The sequence below is a fragment of the Thunnus thynnus genome, chromosome 13 (assembly GCF_963924715.1).
Source record: "Thunnus thynnus chromosome 13, fThuThy2.1, whole genome shotgun sequence".
Taxonomy (NCBI): Eukaryota; Metazoa; Chordata; class Actinopteri; order Scombriformes; family Scombridae; genus Thunnus; species Thunnus thynnus.
The window spans coordinates 2,972,891-2,994,601 of NC_089529.1; the positions used below are offsets into that span (position 1 = coordinate 2,972,891).

Consider the following 21,711-nt stretch of genomic DNA (forward strand, 5'->3'; position numbering starts at 1 on the left):
TTTTGTCTTGCGAGCTTATTGTAATGGACTGTACAGTATTTCTCACTGCACACAACACAAACTCGGGCTGTTTTATCAAACGTGTTTGCACAGAAGGTTTGTGGGCGCTATCATTTGAAGTTTAAGCGTGAGAATACATTGTTTAAGATAATTGCCAGGATTAAGCAACCACTGTATCGATATGCGCTGGTTGGAAAAAACAGTTTGGATATGAATCAAAGTTGAAAAAAACAGCAAGAATCCAAACTTTGAAATGACCTGTTGGTGCATTTGCACAAAAGTTTACATATTGTTAAGTTATTGCAAAACATGACATTTTAGTAAGTAGAAGAAATCATTTTTGCTTTTTAATACACTGTACATATAGTAACTCCTCTGGCTTTCTTTACACTTTGTTTTTTACGTTAGGTTTTTAATAAGTAGTGCATTTGATTAGACACTGTGGAAGAGGTTTGGGGTCTGAAGGTGAAAGAGAGTCTGGCTGTGTGTGTGTGTGTGTGTGTGTGTGTGTGTGTGTGTGTGTGTGTGTGTGTGTGTGTGCGCGCAAGACAGAGAGAGGAGGGTTGAGTTAGCATGACAACCGCTATTTTGATGGGGCCAAAGCCAAGTATCTCCACATATCCACTTTCCCTCCCCTATTCATCCCCTGTCCTCCCTTCTTTTCCATCTCCAGAGCCCACCCTCTCCTCTCCTCTCCTCTCCATCCCCCCGTCTTCTTTCTCATTCTTGCCATTGCTCTCTCTTCTTTCTTCCTAAACTCACGTTCTCCTCTTTTCACTGATCTCCCTTCTCCTCCCCCCTCTTTCCTTTTTCCCCTTTCTCAACGTCTTGCCCTGCTCGGGGAGCTTCACATTCCCTAGTGCTGAGCTTACAGAGTAGTTAGAGAAAAAGAGAGAGAGACAGAATATTAATCATCTCAATGTGGCTTGAATGTGGTTGTTTGTTGGCTTTGGGGGGAAAAAAAAGACACTTTGTGCACTGTTTGGCCATGTCCCATATTATCTTGGGGAAACAGTTAATGCCAATAGTGGCTGAATTGAAAGAGATACAGATAAAATGAGGATCGACTCTGTACCCTTTACCCCCGGTACTCTGCCTCTCACTGGCCAGATTGTTCTCCCTGCTCACACACACACATACTGTACACACATACACAGACAGACACACATCACAGTCTCAGCTCCAGTTGCCAGGGAGACCGCCATACCAGGGCTCTGACCCAGGAGGTTTGGGACTGTTTTTCAACCCCCCCCCGCCCCCCCAACCCCCAAAAGCAGGAGAGATGGCAGCTGTAGGACAGCTGTTCCTACCAGGCCCAAGCCTTAAACTACAACCATCGTCCCACCATCAGTGCAGCCTTGACGGCATTTTAGGGGACAAAAACACCCCGCAGCCCAAATGATTAGACACATCTGCCTTACTTACTAGATTCTTCAGGAAAAGTCTGTGGAAAAGAACAGACAGATTGTGGCAAAGTACAATAAAGACATGACTGAGTTGACTGTATATTTCAGTATGATTTCAGCTCCCAAACTGGACCCATAACTCAAAATGACCATACTTAATGTAATATTATTACTCAGTTGACTGTGGATCTTTAAGACCGTGGTATTAGGACAGATATTTAAGAATTCTTGCATTTTATCATCCATACTGTATTGTGGAGAAGTATTTTGATTGAGACAAATAGACATACAGTAGTTTAAGTCTCACTGTTGAAGTTTATTAGAAGTATTTTACACGTATTCTATTTTCTGCATTATTTATTATTTGTGCTGGCTCAGTTGCGCCTGATGAGCACTACTAAGGCTAAAAGGTCAATTGGGCTATAAGGGCTAATCCTAGCAAATAGGAAGCAGATGATCTTTAAATCTTTATTTTTGAATCAATACCAATCTCTCTTCTTTGTCCAGCTATGGTTTCCAAGGTCAAGAGGGAACTTTCACACTAAATACTTTTTCTATTAGGCTAACAATATGCTAACTAATAGCAGTTTCTAAAAGCAATTTTTGTTTTGTACTGTTTTTTTAAGTTTGTACCTGTTTGATTTTGAATATATGTGTCATAGAATCATCTATATGGTATGGCTTCTACTTCTATAACATCAGTGAATGTATGTATGCATTTTCATTATACGATAATTTAATGGCACAACAGTGAAACAACTTCACAAAAGCCACACGAGATTCTCCGTCATCTTTACAGTAGTTTTAACATGTAGACAATTTAAAAAAAACATCAGACTGCATCATCTTTCCTTCAAATGACAATAGTTTTACCTCTAGTCACTGCCCACAACAGATATGACCTGGATAATTGGCCTAATTTCCACTGAGTGTCCAGGCAAGCCGTACAATACTTCCTAGTTGTTTATACCACTGAATTTCCCTCGATACCGACTCCATGATTGCTATTTGCATGTTGTCCCCAAAAGAGATAATTACCTCCCATTTGGCCTCACTGTGGAGATGTAGCCCTGCAGAACCCTAAACTTTTGTACCCACTAAGGGCTAGTTAAATTAAAGGACAATTCTGCCATTAAGATGTGATATTCAGATAGACATTTGGTTTGCAGAAGCTTCTATAGTGTTAAACTTACAGCACAACATGTGCAGGTTACAAAAACATCAGTTTCATGTAGTTTTTGTCAATGGTGCAAAAAGTAAAGAAATGTTTCTCAGTTATGTTATAGTAATAGTTGACATGCATACAACTGTACCCGACTGATTCCACTCCTTGCTCCCATAAACAAACCGCCAGATACTTAACAGCCAGAGAATGAACCCAAGTTGAGGTTGTGGTAGTAGTACACTCGCTTTACAGTATCCATTACCCCACTGACTCCAAAATGCTTTCTGCTCACAGGTGAACACGTTGGTTTATTCAGCGTGTAATAGAATTTGGCAGGCCCCTCATCTACAGGAGCCAAAAAGGCCATTGAACTGAAACCAACGGCAGACAAACCGTGTCAGCTTTAAGATGGCGCGGCAAATTAAAGTATAGGGCAATTGATCTTGCAACTGCACAGCGCACAATGTAACTATATTCCGATGGGGAGGCGAACGATTTCACCAAGATGGATGGCTGCCTTTCAATGCATTTCAAGGGCAGACAGATCAGTACGGGATCATTACTTCTCTGAGGGGTTTGGTTTGGTGGTCCGAATGGAGAACTGTGTCTGTGCTAAAGATTTTGTGGGAAGCAACAAAACATAGTATCTTAAGCACACACACACACACACACACACACACACACACACACACTGAAATGATTCTGTTCTGTTATGCATCAAAATTAAAGAAACATACCAAAACCAATAATAACAATGATAATTCTGAGACAGCTTTTCTTGCAGCACTCTATACACGATGTATATTTTCATAGTAATTAGAGCACAATTTGTCATCAGGCAACAACAGATTTAACTGCTCAAAATTATTTTATTATGTTTGACCCAGTGGGCTTCTGGTGGTGTTGGTTGGCCTTCAACTCATATGCAGATTTGCAGTATGTATTATTGCCTTGATCTCATAACGTCCTGTTGTGTACAAATCCACATATTCACATCCATCCACCCATGTTTGCACCCGTCTAAGTCTCTCTCTGTCTAAATGAAGTGTGAAAAATGTGGGAGGACTTGGACTGTACTGTCCACTCAGTTGTAAAATATATAATTTATCTATTTCTGTTACGTTGCCAAAAATGAAATACTTGCTTTGAGAAAGCTACCAAGGGCCTGAGACACATAAAAATAGCTGTATTTCATGTTGAACTGGACAGCCAGAGGAATTATGCACACTTGTAATAAAACGCTTATCAATGTGTATTTTTCACAGTAAATCACTGTACGGTTCTTTCAGTACTATTGTCTTTCTCTATAATTAGGTAGCAGTCTTCTAGAGGAAGAGTAACCTGTTCTTTTTTTTTCATCAGAGTGCCAGGAAAAGGAGCAGGCTAAGTTAGAATAGTGGTGATTTGGCTCTCCCCCTCCATCTGTTTTGTTTTCCTTCCATCTCCCTCTTTTTGATGAGCTGGGTCTTCAGTCCGCCTTATAAAATCCCATTAGCTCTTAATGAAGTCGGGCTCCTAGCCTCTCGGCCTCACCTCATTTAGCACGATTGTCTGGCGGCCATTAGCATGGAGGCAATTACAGCCGCACGACAAGAGTAATTGGAAATGCCGACAGGGACCCTGAGAAATGGGAATAAATAAATATAAAAAAAAATATTCAAACTAATAAGCTTCCATTCAGATGGCAGGGAGGGAGCCGCATGTGTCTAAGTTAAATCAACATAATTACAATTAGGGTTGGTAGGGTAAAGAGCCTGGGTGAGGGAGAAATGGATATGGATGGATTGGAGGATGATGGTTAAGCATAGAGGTAGTAAGTGTGATGGAGGGAAATGTGGGATCACACAGTGAAGCTAATAATGAAGAGCATAAGCGTGACCCCAAAATCATGTAACAGAGAGGTCAGAAAGAGTGTGCTGGCACGTGCCGGTTTGCCTTCCAATCCTTTTAGATTAAAGGTAGATTTCCCATTCTGTAGCCAAGATAGAGCCTAAAATCATTCCATTACCTCGGAGAATCCCCCTAACCCAAGGCCAGATTTCAGGCCTTAGAATTTGACAAATAATTTGCTAAAGATGGTTTGATATTTACTTGGGCAGAGGAGGCTGAAGGAGTTGGTTCCTGACATTTAAAGCTAGAATTCAAGCTAAAATAAGCATGCTATACCTATAATAAACTCTGCATTTTTCAACATTATGTTTATGAGCAACAACTGCATCACGCTCAATTCCCAAAGTTATAAAGTTCTTATGATTAATATGCACTTCCAGGCGTCTTGATTTAACTAAAATCTCACAAAATGAGCACATAAGCCTGGCAGGGCTAAAATCACAAGTGATGAAACCTGCTTCTCTAACTCAGGAGGAAAGGCAAATGAATTTCTCTCCATGAGCAAGGCTAAATGAGGCCCTAAACACTTTACTGCCAGCATTCCACTAGCATCTAATTTGTAATAACATGCTGTGTTTGTGAGATGAATTCCAGTGATGAATTACAGCAGGTTATATTGTTTTTTTACCCCCACCAAGGAGGTTATGTTTTTGTTCCAGTTGGTTTGTCTATTTGTGTGTTAGTTGGGAGGATATCTCAAAAGTTTTGTTGATTTTTCAAGATTGTTTTTTGTCTGTTTGTTTTGTTGAAAGAATTGTGTTAGATTTGGTGGAAAGTTTTTGGTCCAACATGAGTCTATCCATATTTACCACCCTCATTTCAATTCAACTAGATTTCCCACCATTTTTCTTGCCAAGACCTTTTTCAACACTATCCCTGTCCAGTCTTCACCAAGTTTGTTACCAAGATTGGGATGACCACCCCCTTTTTTATGCAACACCATTTCCTTATAGCTGATTGCAAAATGTCTGGTGGGCATGGGCTATCTGACATAAATTGTAATATAATTGTTAATGGCATTTAACAGACAGGTAGCACTACAATAGTGTTAAAATTAAATGGTTATAACTCAGTTGTCAATAGTCTTACTCACTTGAAATTTGCACCATCCTTCTTTGTTCAAAGTTCTAATTTTTCTAGGATTGTCCATCACTATGTGTAATCCTATATAGATCTGGACCGGCAGATTAAAAACTTTTATATATTTTATTAAGATGTTGCCTTGGCAGAGGTCTCTACTCTCTAAGTACTTTCAAGTGTGAATATGAAACCATTAAATAAAGTAGTAAAATATGATCTAGATTGTAAAAACGTGACAAAGATGTAATGAGGTCTGGTGTGCCTCAATAAAAATGCAGTTTAAGAAAACCAGAGACTGAGCCTTTTGAACATGATGTGTGGTACATACATACGATGTAACATTTATAAATGTAGGCTATGACCTACATGTAGTAACTTTTTTAAAAGGAACGCTTATAGCTAAACAAGCATGGTTTGACCTGAGAGACCACAGAGTGCGCTGAATCACACTGAATGTGTTGTCTTTTGAACTTTTCTTTATGTGCTATTCAACAAATGGCCTATGAAATATATACTATAAGGTTTAGTAAACTTAAACTTAAACTAAGAATTGATTACTTTATTATTATTATATTATTATTAAATGGAAAACTCACCACTGCAAGAACTAAAATGGACCACTTGAGAAGTCTGGGAAGCTATAAAATACTGACACAACAGCAGGCTGCAGGCTTGCTGCCAGATTGCCATGGCATCTCTCCTGTTTACCCCGCCCCTTAACCCCCACCGCCCACAACCACGCTTGCCCCCTTTCCTGCCTCCTAAGCTGAATGACAGGTGGCAGAAACCCGATCAGCACAGGCCTCTATCAAGGAAGCACTCCCATCTGAAACGGGCGCGCTGCCCACTCACCCACCCGAGGGCCACAGCACAGAGGCTTCTGAAGCTGGACGTGATGTTTGTGTGTGTGTGTGTGTGTGTGTGTGTGTGTGTGTGTGCATAAATGAGGCAGGGAATGGGGGAGTTGGGCTACAATGGACACAGGGGCACGGGAAGGAGAAGGGGGGGTGAGGGGTATAATGGACTTTTTGGCTGAAGAACCAAGTGGCAGAGCTGGCACCGGGTGTCCAGGGCTCAAACGGGAAACGGGAGGCTGGCTCCCATAATAGTCAGAGAGAGCGTCCCAGAGGATCGTCCACAATAGCAGGGCAAGCGGCTGCTGTCAACAATAGCCTCCAAGGTCTCACTGCTTGAACTGAGATGGTCCCACCCTTCAGCACTTCCCTTTTAGTACTGCCACACAGCTAATGCAGGGATTACTATTAGGGACATGTATCTGCAACATGCCTGCATTTTGTCAGTGAAGTCCCGTCACTTGGATTTGCTTTTGAGCTTCAGCTACTGTGCTGCAATATATGACCAATTAGTGAAGGGATATATAGTAGAGGGCGCCGGGTTGTTTTAGGGAGAGATTAGATGAGAACTTTTTGAAGAAAACTCAAAATTCTCACAAGTTTCTTAAATGAAACCAATTTAATTATAAAATCTTCACTTTTATTTAAGTAAAATCACAAATATTGCCAATAAGATGAAAAAGTTGTTACAAAGAACTTTTGACATACACTTTAGCACTTCATCTTTATGATGCAAAGACATCTAGATGTATTTGACAGTTACTTCCTGCTCTCACACACCAATTCAGACTTGAAAAGCTATTGGCTAACACAAGAGCAGCGGAGCATCTGTGCGAAATTTGAAATCCACAGAGTAACACAGGTCAGTCATTGTGCAACCCACTGTCAAAAAAAGTTTGTTTGTCTAAAATAGCTCTACAAGTAATCTCTCTATGGGTTAGAGTGATTGTGCGTGTGGGGTGGGGACAATGTAAGGGGGGGGGTCCCCAACCAGGAGGAGATTTAATTAGTGAAATCTCATTAAGTCTAACAAAATTAAGCGTAAAACAATCCTTAGTAGGGAGTGGAGGTTGAGGTTTTGGGTTGGGAGAGGGAGGGCAGCAGTGGGGAACACTTAGGGGCTGAGACAACCCAGTATCACAGCAGTTTGTGAAATAGTCACGAAATTTAATCTATAGATTTGTGCACATGGACATGAATATTCCATTTTTTTCCTGACGACTTTCAACTAATATATTTCAGTTGGAAGTGTGTCTTGTGCCTGCACCACTTTTCTTTTTTCTATCAGTCGGGACTCGGGAGCACAGAAGCTGTTTTTTCTCATTTGTTATTAATTTTTTAACTATAACCACTACATAACTCAACATTTAATCACAAGATTTTATCCTTGTCTTTATTTCTTTATTTTAATTTTATACGTACAGTCAATGGTCCAATACTTCCTCCAGTCTGCTCGCCAGACTGACGCGGACCATTGACTGTACTGATCAAATTAAAATAAAGAAATAAAAACAAGGATAAAATCTTGTGATTAAATGTAGAATAATGTAGCAGTTATAGTTAATGAGAAAAAACAATACAGCTTCTGTGCTCCCGAGTCCCGAATGACACGAAAGATACTTCCAGTTGTAATACTTTAGTTTGAAAGTCGTGCTGAGTGTTATGAAAAAAAATTCTGAATCCATGTCCATGTACACAAATCTATACACGAACTGCCGTGATATTGGGTTGGATGAGAAGACATGGAGGCTGGCTGTGCGGTTAGTCTGGCCTGTTTATGAAGACACAAATGGCTTAGTATAACCAGACTGCCATGTGTGTACAGATTGTTCATTGTTCAAGCTCTTATTTTGTCTCCAGGTCCTTCACAATACAAAAGAATTTCATTTTTGTGTGTAATTTTACAACAAAGATTCATTCGGATCTGGAGGCATATTTTCAATAGCCAAAAACTCAACACTTATCATGAAGTGGTTGATGTAATAGACCCAAACAGAAAGAGAACACCGGCGCTGACAGGATCATCATGCTGTTTTTTCCCCTGTAATGATTAAAACGCACACATGCAGGCAATTCTGCTGCCATCCATTCAGGTATTAGATATATTGACACACAGAGCTGAGACAAAGCAAAACTACCACATCCTACCAGGATAAGACGTGATGTAATTTGGACCCGGCCCTGCTCAGGTTCCTGGTCAAGTCTTGAATACTGCCCATCAAAACCTCTACTGTGCAACTAAAAGTAGCATGGTGCTGGCTTTCCTTAGAAAGCCTTTAAAAGCCTTTGGATTTAAAGAAAATCAGAATCACTTTCAATTCAGCAGGAATGACCACAAGCCTCAAAGTTCTTTCAAATAAATTTGCAATTAGTTGCAAACAGAGAGCAAAGAACATTAAAGTCCTTTGGCTTATTTCAATTTGAACCATGTGGACAGGCAATAATATTCAAATGCTCCAAGACAACAGTTTCCACCTAATTTCTAATATCATTGTCTCTGACATGACTTGGGTGGAGGTGGATATGGGCAACAACAACAAACAATATCATAATTACGGCAAACAAAATGGGGCATGATCTAACTCTTAATCACCATATGACTGTGTAGTTATAGCAATAATAACTAGGCAGAGTCCTTTAAACCAGTTTATTGTCTCGTAACTGTTTTGTGCAATTAAATGGTTCCAAATAGAGCACATATTGTGACAACATTGTTAGCTATTGTGTTAGCTTCAAAGTCATTACATCAGGCCACACACTGGTAGTTATCACAGCTACAACAACATGAATACTCAGTTATCTTGTCTGAGAATGTTAGAGCTAAGACATATTTTCTACAGCAGCAATTAGTTACCTAAAGCAGTAACATTTCGAATAACCAACTAATTAGCGCTGCAACAGCTTAATAATGGTGTGTGTTTTATTAATCTACTTGTCCTTATCTACATACAACATTTTCCACCGAACAAGCCAGATAATCTAAACCTGCACAAATGGACACTTTACATAAAAGTGGAACACTACATGGTTACCTCACTGTTTAAGTGACTCAGCAGCAACCGCAACCTCTCTGAGTGTTTTTGTGGGGAGTTTGTGGGAATTCAAGTTCCAGTCATGGGCATCCAAAAACATTTGGGGGCTTTAATGACCCTTTCTGTCATGGCAATACAATACAGAACTACTATCCACTCCAAAGCAACACTGCATAGCCAGGCAATTGTTTGAGTATATTGTTAGAAACCAGTATACTGCCCTGCTCTATGTCTCCACATGCCATTAGAAAGGAGCCACTGTCATCTTTTGTTTACCTATACAGTATTTACATTCTTGTGAGATGGCCTTTGGTTCCCATTGCTTCACCATTTCTTGCAAAGACAACATACAAGCAGACATGCAGTATGTTGAGTGTTTGAGGTCCCTTTTCTCATCACCTGGTCTTATTGGCCTTTTATTGAGAATAAAATTGCAACTGTCAGAATCAAAATCAAATCACCCTCATAGAAAAAGCACCCACATCCTCAATTCCCATCAGGTCACATTCATTTTCATCCTGGTCCAAGATGCAAATTGTATGCTTGTTGGAGATTGAGTCATCAATCATTAAAAAGAAAAACAGGGCTATAGATTGAAGTTTCAGCAAGAACTCAGCACAGAAATCAAAATCCTCATTGAGGGGGTTGAAGAAATGTTGAAAACATGCTTAAGTGATTGAAATGATCGTTTGGTTTTGACCAGCTGAAGTGAATTGCAGCAGGGTAATCATTAAGCGTGTACTCAGGCACGCCAACATGTTTATAGCGTGACATTTGATTGTGTGCTCTTAAATTAAATCACATACTGATGCTGGCCTCTGAAGAAACAGATCAGCTATGCCAGACATGTTGTTATTGAGAGTCTATCTCAAAAACAACAGGGCGGTTGTGGCTCAGTAAGTAGAGCAGGTCATCCACTAATCGGAAGATTGGCGGTTTGATCCGCGGCTCCTCCAGTCCACATGTCAAAGTGTCCTTGGGCAAGATACTGAACCCCAAATTGCTCCCGAAGGCTGTGCCATTGGTGAGTGAGTGTGTGTGTGAATGTCGTGATGAGCAGGTTGGCGCCTGCCATGGCAGCCTCTGCCATCAGTGTATAAATGTGTGTGTGAATGGTTGAATATTGACGAGTAGTGTAAGGCGCTTTGAGTGGTCAGAAGACTAGGATGAATAGGAGGGCACTATATAAATGCAGCCCATTTACCGTTTATCAAGATTCTTTGTTAATGATATCATTAAACAAACACAAGCTTATATGACCTGGCTATAGGGAGCTGAAGTGAAACCATAACTTCCAGAAGTAGGAAAACCTAACTTTAAATCCCACTGACATTTGTAATGACGCAAATAGCTAAAAATGGAACACAGCCTTTAGGAAACCCTGGGAACATACTTAATTGTTTCAGAAAGACCAATTAAAGAAATGCTGACTGAGATATTTTGTTGAGCTACAGAAGCTAGTGGAATGAAGCTAGGCAGGAAGTGACATCATGACTTCAGCTCTCTATATCATATGGTGTATAGGAAGATAACTGACAACTTACAGTTAGCTTGCCCACAGCAACACAGCAGCTTTCAGTTTTGTGTTCGCTCCGTGGCCCAGTATCCAACTCTCCACACAAAGCCTGTTGACAGATGCAATTTAATCATTTAATAACAATTTAATAAAGTCTGAAAAGAACATTATGAAAAAAATACATGTTCATACAAGCAGGGATGCACTGAAGGACATAAAGGCATTATTTTCTAAGGATATAACCCCTTAACCACCAGTGCCGTCATACCAGTATCAGTGCCGACACACTAGCAGAGGTTAATGAATTAGTCTGTGTCACATACTACAACTAATACATATAAACAATGAATTTGGCATTATTCTCTATTTTTCTTATTTTCAACAAATCCCATAAAAAGACCAAACCTAACTGTGTGTTAGTCCATCTCTTAATACTTTCTGATTTTCCTACCCTGTCTGCGGCTCTCAGCTCCAAGTCCATTAGTTCTTACTGAAGTTGTAAATCGTTAAAAACAGCTTACAAATATATAGTTTCATTTTTTTTTTAATAAAAAGCTCAGCAATTTCCTAAAACAGCGGGGCGCCGTAGTTTTTAATAAACATTATTCAAACCGAAAGAAACAGTGCATTTGTTGGGAACTATTTTCAGTGGCAGATTAATCCACATTTAGTGCTCTAGTGAGTATTTCGGGCAGGAGGACAGTGTATGTGGCTTTGAGTAAAAATATGCTACAGTGTGTGGTGATGGTAATGAAGGAACATGTCATCCAGTGCAACAGTGTGACTCACTATGGTGATTTTAATAGTTTTTGGACAACAATAGAGCTCTATCTCTACCTAAGAAATACCAGGCTTTGGATACACACACAATACTGTTAGTAGGATCAATTCATTGTTGGTTTTTTATGAGATTTGTTGATGAAAAATATAGAATAACAGCAGCTTTATCCTCAACTAAAATGCCCTTAGAGCAGGACATATCCTCAAAGCCTGAACCAGAAATTGATATTACTTGAATTTGAGCCATTTACACATTATTCCATTTACAGTCTATTATTCAACAATGTTTTATTAAGGACAGTCCACTGTATAACTAATTGTCACTGACACACAAGTTTCTGTTGGTGTTTAATTTGATTGTATCCTAATCAACTGCATCAATAAGTATTTAAGTATACGACTTGAGTCTTGTTTTTATACTGTTCGTCATCCCCATCCATAATAATAAAGTTTTACTTTCCAGTTTGACTGCGTAGATCTGGGGACATGGTGAAAGCAGTAGTCTAAGTAAAACAAAAGTTCAGACAACCAGACAACCCAGTTTATTTGGGGACTTGTTTGAATGTAGTAAACCACTTTTTGGTAATTTTTTTTATTTGACACCAAACAGAAAGACTGACAGAACTCAAGGAGATGATGTGCAAACAGAAGTTGCCTGCAGGATTCAAACTGGAGACGCTGTGGTAATGTGGTATGTATCTGAGACCACCAGGCTACCAGGAATCCACATAAACTACTTTTGATGCAAAAAAATCTAACCACATCTCACAGACTTCCTCAGAAAAAAGCTCCTAAAAAAGCTTGTATGTGGACCTCTGAATGTTTTTGTTAAACTACTGTTTCCAAGGTCAAGAATAAAACTGCCATGCTTTTTTGATGTCAAAATGAGAGTGAACGTAGCCAAAATATCTGTTGCAATGTAAAACTTTGATGGTATGGTACATACTGCAAGTCAAAGCTTGAATCAGAAAGTATCTCTGAAAAATGTAATGGAGGTATTAATTATTAGCTATTAATTATTAGAAATGTGGTGTAAAATGTTATAGTTTGAGTCAATTGTTATCATTGGAAGAAGATTTTTCCTGTAATGAAAATGAAACTGTAGTTGTGTTGGTTGTGTACTTGTACTTTTAAGTGTGTAGTATAAGTCATAGTGTCAAAGTGCTTGTATTTGTTCTACTTTTTGTTCTACTCACTTTGTTACTGCCTTATAATGATCATTAACTGGACTTACAGTTAATCTAACTTTTTGTGTAACACTCCATCACTGCAAACAAAATACATTTGATAATAATTTTCAATGACATAGGTTAAAACAAGAAGTTCAGAGAGCCTCTGTGACTCTACTTCCTTTGAGCAATTGACTGGCTGGCCCTGTCTGAGCCACACTGAGCATAGCACTGGAGAGGAGTTATAGCGCACATGCAAAAGATTTAAGTTCAATCAAGCATTCAGGGCTGGACACCTGATCTTTCGCTTAAAGCTCCTCCAGAACAGTGGGAGTGTGGTCGGGCCTCACAGCAGGCCGCCTACCTCCAGCAATCTGCTAACACAGAGCCTCTGAAGGGATGGTATTTATCCAGTCCTGCACAGCTCAGTGGGGACTACTGTGTGTGGTAGGTAGGTACTACCGGAGGCCCCGGGTGGATGGGGGAGATTGGAATGAAAGCTGTGGAGATTTAGTGAGAAGAGTTCAAACTTTTCTCTTTTTATCAATCTCCCCACACATGGGGTGGATGGAAAAAACAATAAAAAGTTAATATTCTATCCCACTGTCATGCAAATCATGAGAAAACTCAATTAGAAGTATTTACGTCATCAGAGATGTAAAAAATAAATGATTAAAGTCAGAAAATTCCATAAGAAAATTGCAGAGCAATTTTTTGAAGATTGTTTTCAAGAACTAGTATTAGTCAAGTTGTTATTGCTCTTGATGTTCACCATATTTCATGCTTTAAACTGAAAACGAAAACAAAGAATGTGCTTGATGATCTAATACAATAATTTTGATAAAGTTATTTATCAGAGGTACAGGTATGAAATGTATTAATGTCATAGGCAGACATTTACTAAAAAAAATAATCCAGTGCAATGTATCTCAGTGTCTTTATCAACAGCTTTTCCATTCCCATATTGTCCATTAAATTACCCCAGTCATAATTCCAATAAATGGACTTTATTCGGATGGAAATCCACTGGTTGAACCAGGGTTTATTTCCATCAGGCTCTGTCTTAACAATAAAAGATATGGAGATCAGAACTGTGAAAGAAAATAGGGCATGTTCATGATAGTAAAGACAAGCTCAAAGCCCAAGAAAACGAAAAAGTCTTTAGGATGTAGCTTGAGTTTCCCTGCCAAACAGCCCCCTCAGACCATGGGAGATTTGGGTGAGAGCATTTCTTAGGTTTCTTTCAGCCACAAAGAAAACATTTTAGCCTCTCACTAATCCTTCCCTAAGCTCCAAGGGCCCTTCCTTCCTTGGCCATCCCTCCGGCCCCGTCTGAGATCCTAGAGGAGCATCTCTGTAGCGAAGCCTGCCACACACACCATTCCCCATCTCTCCATGACCCCTCTGGGACCCAGCTGACCTTCCTGTTGACGTCAAAGTAAATCAGAGCGGGAGCCGGTGCAGTGAGGGGCTCCACCCAGGGGGTTGGAGGTCTAATCACTGTGTTCCTCACAAAAGCCACAGAGGAAACATTAGCATTCCTGAATGTGTCCACCATCGCTCACACTGCAGCTTCCACATATGTTCTGTACGCAGGTACACATATATAGTCAGTGGTGGAAAATAACTAAATCCATTTAGTACTGTACTCATGTATAGTTAAGTACTTGGGTATTTCTGTTTTCTGCTACATCACTGCATTTCAGAGGAATATACTGTATTTTTATTCCACTATATTAATGTGACAGCTACAATTAAAAGTTACTTTGGAGAGTAAGATATTACACGCAAAATATATGACCAGTTTATAAAATATGAAACATTGATACAGATCAGTTCAGTTCAATACAGATCTTTATTGTCTCTTAAGAAGAAATTCTTTTTGCAGGAAGGCAGCATAAAAACATTTTTAAAAATGTGTTAATGCATTAAAAACATGATGAAACAAAATGACAAGGCATTAAAATGCCGGTGCGATGCAATATAGACACAATCTACTTTTTGCCAACCAACAATGGACAGTGAATGGACAGAAGTATTGTAGCACTACCAACAGTATATGGCCATTTTTAAGTTGTAAGCACACATTTATTTTTATTGTAAATCCAATGCATTTCCAACTTGTATTTATAAGAGCTGTGGGGTGGTCTCTCTGTGACATTGTGTTGTTTATATATTTGATTGTACTTGATTGGTGATGGATTCTGATATAAGGGTACAGAATAAAGGTTGTATTGTTAATGAGCCCGCTGTGGTTGAAATGCAGTTCAATGTGGGCGCGGCCAATGGTGAAATAGAAAGATAATCTGTCAAAAAATGTTCTATTAAACATAAAGCATTGATGGATAAATTGGACAAGAGAGGAAATCCTAAACTAAACTAAATAAACAAAGCATCTAAACTAAAAAGGACAATTCAGGGCCTAATGCAGGACAGAGAATCTGAAACAGAGGTGCATTGTACTTTGGCCAAATACAAACTCAAAACACTAATCTTTGTCACAGTTTTTACCTCCCGAAGAAAAGGAGAAACATAAGATATGGTTCAAAGCAAAAATGTTGAGTGTCGATGAATTCACTGACGATGTGAATAAGAGGTTGTCAAATATAGAAATTTCCAAACCTAAAAATGTTAACAATGAGGATTGTAATGAGTAAAGTAAAACCCAGTGACATTTCCAATGTTGAAACAAATGTTTCTAGTAAGAAATCAAGCTGAAAAAGTCACACCAGTTCAAGAACCAGCAAATCCAGTACATTTCTACTGCATCAGTACGCATTCAGGCAGAGGCAGAGAGAGCTGCACTTGTAGCTCGTGCTGCAGCCTTAAAAGAGAAGCCCGCTCTGGAGGAGCAAGCAGAGTTGCTGAGAAAGAAAAAGGAAAGGCTGGAGCTCGATACAGAAATGGCAGCTTCTGCAGCTAAATTAGCAGTATTTAAAGCCTCTAGTCACCAAGCTTTCTCAAATGCACAATCAAATGGAATGGAATCGTACTTTGAAAAATGAGCAAGGTTAAAGGAAACCTCTACCATTCTCAGCCCACATGCCAAAGAATATCAGCCAACAATTGTAGATTCACAACAACAACCATCTATGCAACAGTGACAAAAAAATTCATACAGGAATGCAACATAAGACAACAGTCAGGACAGTCAACTAAATAAAACACTAGTGCATGAAAAAAACATCTCTCTCTCTCTTGGATCCTCATGTGCAGCTAACAAACCAAAATGTCATAAGTCTCAACTATCTGTTCAAGGAAATGACAAAACATCAGCTCTTTGCAATTTACTGCAAATGTAAAATGAAATAACAACATTGCTAATACAGCAACAAACATCTCACTTAGTACCACCAAAATAAATTCCATTTTTTGACAGGGATCCTCTGCAGAACAGAACATTTATCAGAGCCTTTGAACATTGTGCGGAGAGTAACACAAGTAACAGAGGGGATTGTTTGTATTTCTTGGATGAATGCACAAGAGGTCAGCCAAGAGAGCTAGTGCATAGCTGTCAGCATATGGCTCCAAACAGAGGCTATGCTATGGCTAAAGATATGCTACAGAAACACTTTGGGAACGAACACAAGATCACTGCAGCATATATGGAGAAAGCCCTCGGCTGGCCAGTATGAAGCCTGAGAATGTTAAATCTCTTCAAGCCTATGCACTCTTTTTTGCATTAGTATTGCAATGCAATGGCGGACAAACTGGATATGCCAGCGAATATGAGAACAATGATTTTGAAGCTTATACAAGCTAAGAGAAAAATGGAGAATCTCTGCATGTGAGATACTGGAAAGATTTAAATCACAGGGCACAGTTCATTGATCGTGTCACATTAAAAAAGCGTCAAGTCAAAATAGTGTCTGACCCAATCTTTGGGGACGTTCAAAATACACAACTCTGTACAGTGAGTAAAAATGTGAACAGGATGAAATCACACTTAAAGCAAAGACTCAAAGGAGACAGTTTTGCAAGTATTGTTACTACTATTAACCCCTACATTTGAAGAATCCATAAGCCTAACCAGGTTCAATGGCAAAGCGGTTCATCTGCAAACAACATCAGCTTTTGTATGTGCTGCTTTCGAGGTCACACACTGGAGCAGTTTCCAAGATTAGCGGAGAAACCACACAGGGACAAGACTAACTTTCTGAAGGAGACAGGAATCTGTTTTGGCTGCCTTCGCATTGTACACATGAGCATGAGCAAGGACTGTGATGAGCACTTGATTTGTAAAGTGTGTAGCCAAAACCATCCCAGCATTCTTCACATCAACCAAAGAGAGAGAGCAGTCAACACAGACCCAAAACAGCCAAAGAAACCGTTGGTGAGTAGCACACTTGTCTCTTCAAACGTGGTCATAAGTGAACAGTGACAGGATTCTATCCATCCTATAGGTGCAAGTGAAGTCTGAGAAGGGAGACAAAGTCATACAAACATTTCATGTATTTCTAGATTCGGGTAGTGCAGCCATATTTTGTTCGGAAAAACTGATGAGGAAACTAAATATGAATGGAAGGAAAATCCATCAGTTTTCAGCTACATGTTGACAGGTTTGGAGATTTCAAGTCTCATTGGGAAATGGTACTATGATCTACCAGAGGTCTACACCCAGAAGAGAGCACAAATAACATCATTAAAGAAAAGGATTTGGCTGACTGGCCATACCTGGATGGTGTTGGTGTGCCTCACATTCAAGCTGAAGTGGAGTTGTTGAAAGGTACAAATGTCTCCAAAATGCTTGAACCTTGGGAAGTAGTCAACAGTCATAGAAACCAACCCTATGCCATTAGGACCCTATTGGGATGGATTATTAATGGTCCCCCTCAAGAATGCAGTGATGAGCAGTGTGAGAGTGACTATCCCACTGCTACATTGACAGGATTTCCATAGAAGGAAGGAAGAGTTGCTGAATAATCAGTACAATCATGATTTCAATGAAAATACATCAGAAGATAAAGAGGAGATGTGAAAAGATGATGTGAAGTTCATGGAAATCATGAAAGGTTCAGTCAAGCTTCATAGTGGACATTAAAGCTTGAAACTTCCCTTTAAGAAAGAAGAGGTCTCTCTGCCAAACAATCAATGTGTTGCCAATCAGCACATTCTTGGATTGAAGAGGACGTTTGAGAGAAATGAAAACTTCCATACACCACGGAATACATCAACTTTCTCAATGATGTTATCAGTAAGGAACTCTTCATGTTGTATTTGACTATGGGGGAATATATATATATATATATATATATATATATATATATATATATATATATATATATATATATATATATATATATATATATATATATAACAATCAACTTCTACAAGGCCCTTATCTCACCAGTTTTTTGTTAGGAGTCCTCACATGATTTAGACAAGAACCTGTGGCATTGGGTTAGAGTTAGAAAGACAGAGATTTTCTTCAGTTCTTGTGGTGGCCTGAAGGAACTTTAAAGCAAGAATTTGTGGAATACATGATGACTGTGCATCTGTTTGGGGAAGTGTCTTCACTCAGTTGTGCTCCAGAAGACTGCAGAAGATAACCAGAGTAGTTTCCCTGCTGAGGTAATATAATAGAAAGTTTTACATGGATGACTGTTTAGAGAGCTTGCCGTCTGAGGAGGAGGCTGTTGAAATGGTCGGGAACAGCTGTTTGTCATAAGGGAAGCTTCCATTTGACAAAATGGATTAGCAACAATCAGCAACAATGCTGAACATTGTTGCTAAACAATTAGCAACAATGGAATACTGCTATCCATTCCAGAAGAGCACAGATCAAAGAATCTGCACAAGTTGGATCTCGACAGAGACCAACTGCCGGTTGAGAGAGCCATTCGCCTCCATTGCACACTTTCAAGTATAAGATGGCACTCAAGGAACAGCCCCACACTAGATGTGGGATTCTATCTGTGGTCAGCTCAGTTTATGATACTTTGGGATTTCTTGCACCACTCACACTTCCAGCTAAGCTCATACTACAGGATCTGTGTAGTATGGGAGGAGCTATGGGTGGGATGAGCAAATTCCTCCAGCTCTCCAATAGCAATGGATCAAATGGTTGAGAGACCCGGAAAGAGTGACAGTATTCAAGGCTGATAGATGCCTCAAGCCGACAGATTTTGGACAACCCATTCGCAGCCAGTCACATCACTTTTCAGATGCCAGTGAAACTGGATATGGCACTGTGACATATCTCAGGATGCAGAACAACAGCACTCATGTCTCTTTCATGCTAGGCAAAGCCAGAGTGGCACCACTGAATACACATACAGTTCTGACATTGAGCACAGGGTGGAGCGTTAATGTAGTAAGTGCATATAGCTAAGTTCCAGGTGATAAGAATCAGGTGTGTGGAAGGGGAGGCAAAGTTTTTGACCATTTCAGTGTGGCAGCATGTGAGTGTGGCTGGCGTACTTGAATCTGAATTTGCTGAATGGAAACATAATGGTGATTGAATATGCACAATGCTGCTATCTACCAATGCTAAGGTGAGCACATGTATGCCAAACTGTGAATATATGGATCACCAAATCCAAAGATATACAGTGCACTGGACATTGGTTTATTTTTAGCCCAGAACACGTGTCCAAAACAACACCCCATTTGCCCCACAGTGGCATATTTGATTAGGCTATATCATTTTTGTTGAGAGTCATTACACAGTATAACAGTGAAGGGGACATTCTGCATAGTGTGCACTTTCACTTTTGATACTTGAAGTACATTTTGCTGTTCATATTTCTCTACCTTTACTTATGTAAGATTTTGCAAGACTGTTACTTGTAATGGAGTATATTTTACATTGTGATACTGATACTTTTAATTAAAAACAAAGGATCTGAATACTTCTTTCACCACTACATACAGTATCCACAATACTGACAGTACTGAGACACACTTACAAGTCAGTAGTTTCTCCATTAAATCAAACAGTGGAAGGATGAGACCTTTCTCTTGGGTTACGTTTCAGCTTTATTAGGGCTGAAGGAATTAGATTCAGGGAGTGCTACTCCCTGGACGAGTTGTGCTTCTTGTGAAATGATTGTTTTACTGTTGTACTGTGTACAACATTTGCTCATATCAATAATGGGATATGCTCCAATGCATCAGGCAAACCCTGGGAGAGAATCTAGCCTCATTTGACTCATTTGATTTCACCGTTCGCATTTGTGGCAAAGCAGGTTTGGAGGAGACACAGATATGACTGATTATTCACAACTTCCTGTCTAAACTTTCTCTGTGCAGGCTCTGTACAGTGGAGGGTAAACTCCAGATGGACATCTTTAAGATTCCCAAATCTTCCTCTTTTTGCTAGCAGGAGTTTTGGAGTCAAGGTGTGAAGGGAGGACCAAAAGACCCTTTTCCCACAATCCCTCTGCAGTTATAGCCCCCCAGCTGTTCAAGGGCTTCCATAACAACAGCTGCGCAGAGGTTTAGTGGTTCATGTTGCTATGACAACAGCAGGATCAATTGGCATGCACAGACTCTCGGTGCTAATAGCGAAAGTGACATTATGCCATAATTTCATTTCAATAAAACACAGGCAGGTTTTTTACTGCACTAAGATTCACGGGGACATAAAAAGGAGGCAAATAATTAATTTTGCATGATAATGCGAGTGGCTTGTGCGCCCAAAACTTGCAGGAATCTCCCACGCATATTGACAACCAACCGAGCAACCTCACACCTCAAAACCCTTCTTCCCTGGCATTAGAAGATTAACTCAGTACAGAGTGCAATTGTTTCCAACCTCATACAATAGAGGCTAAATAAGTCTTTATGCCCGGCAGCTGTATGTGCCACAGATCACTGACCGGCAGGATGTGCAGCAATCAGAAATATTTCTGTTCTCCTGACAAACAGGATATCAGGTCACTTGGCCACCTTAACAGTGAGGAATCAGACGCTATGGCGGGGGGGAGGGGGGGTATTACACTATTGTACAGGGCCACGAAGAACCAACCTCAGCTGTACTCTAGGTTGACACGTGTACAACAATAGAATCTCCGGTGGCGTATCACAAGCAGAACTTTCAAATGTGATGGAAGAAAGGCAGAAGTGTATTATAAATCTGCATTATGTTGCGCTCACTACTCCTTCTCATGTGTTTAACAATTAGTCAAAGCTCAGTTCTTGCAGCTTTTATGTGGCCAGCCAAACTTCAACCATTTGAGGCTAATTCCAGGGAATTATAAGGGGCTTAAGATGACAATGGCAGGTATTCCCAAAGGGGTAACCAGAGCCGGCGCGGCGTCACCACGGGTGTAAACCCAACATTTAACAAGCATACAGCTGATACAGGCAGCTGTGCCAGACAAAACACAGTACAAACACACATATAGTCTACACACAGCGACATGAGCACTTTATCCAGCTGCAAAACACACTATAACTAAGTTTCAGCATGACACAAGGTTCTCTAACTTTGTGTCTCTGCCATGATGACACTAATCAACTCCTGGCTGATATTTGACATTGATTATTCCTCTCTGTCTCACAGAATATGATAGTCCCTTGCGAACAGTGGGGGGAAAGCCAAACAGGAATCCACTGCTAAAAATACCCACATCGTGATGAGTCAGGATGGATTGAGCAAACAAAAAGAGACCAGTCTAATTTCCTCCAGTCTGGGCTTTCAGTAAAGACGTGGAAAAGAAGTTCCAATCCTCAGTGCCACCAGTGGATTCTTCTATTTAATGAATCAAGCTGCATCAAGAAGAGAAAAAAAGGAATCTGCAGACTAGTGGGATAAAAACAGATTATCCAAATGGAGGCTAATGATGTGAGAAAGAATTGCAGACTTAAAGAGAATA

At 39.9% G+C, this 21,711-nt stretch overlaps 1 protein-coding gene across 1 annotated transcript in view; it reads right to left on the bottom strand.

Annotated features, from left to right (window-relative positions):
* pknox2 (pbx/knotted 1 homeobox 2) overlaps window positions 1-21,711 on the bottom strand; it is a 117,411-nt gene that overhangs the window by 78,401 nt on the left and 17,299 nt on the right. The window contains exon 2 of the mRNA XM_067609141.1: window positions 10,972-11,052. The gene's annotated coding sequence lies outside the window, so the exon portion shown is untranslated. The remainder of the gene's footprint in view (window positions 1-10,971; window positions 11,053-21,711) is intronic.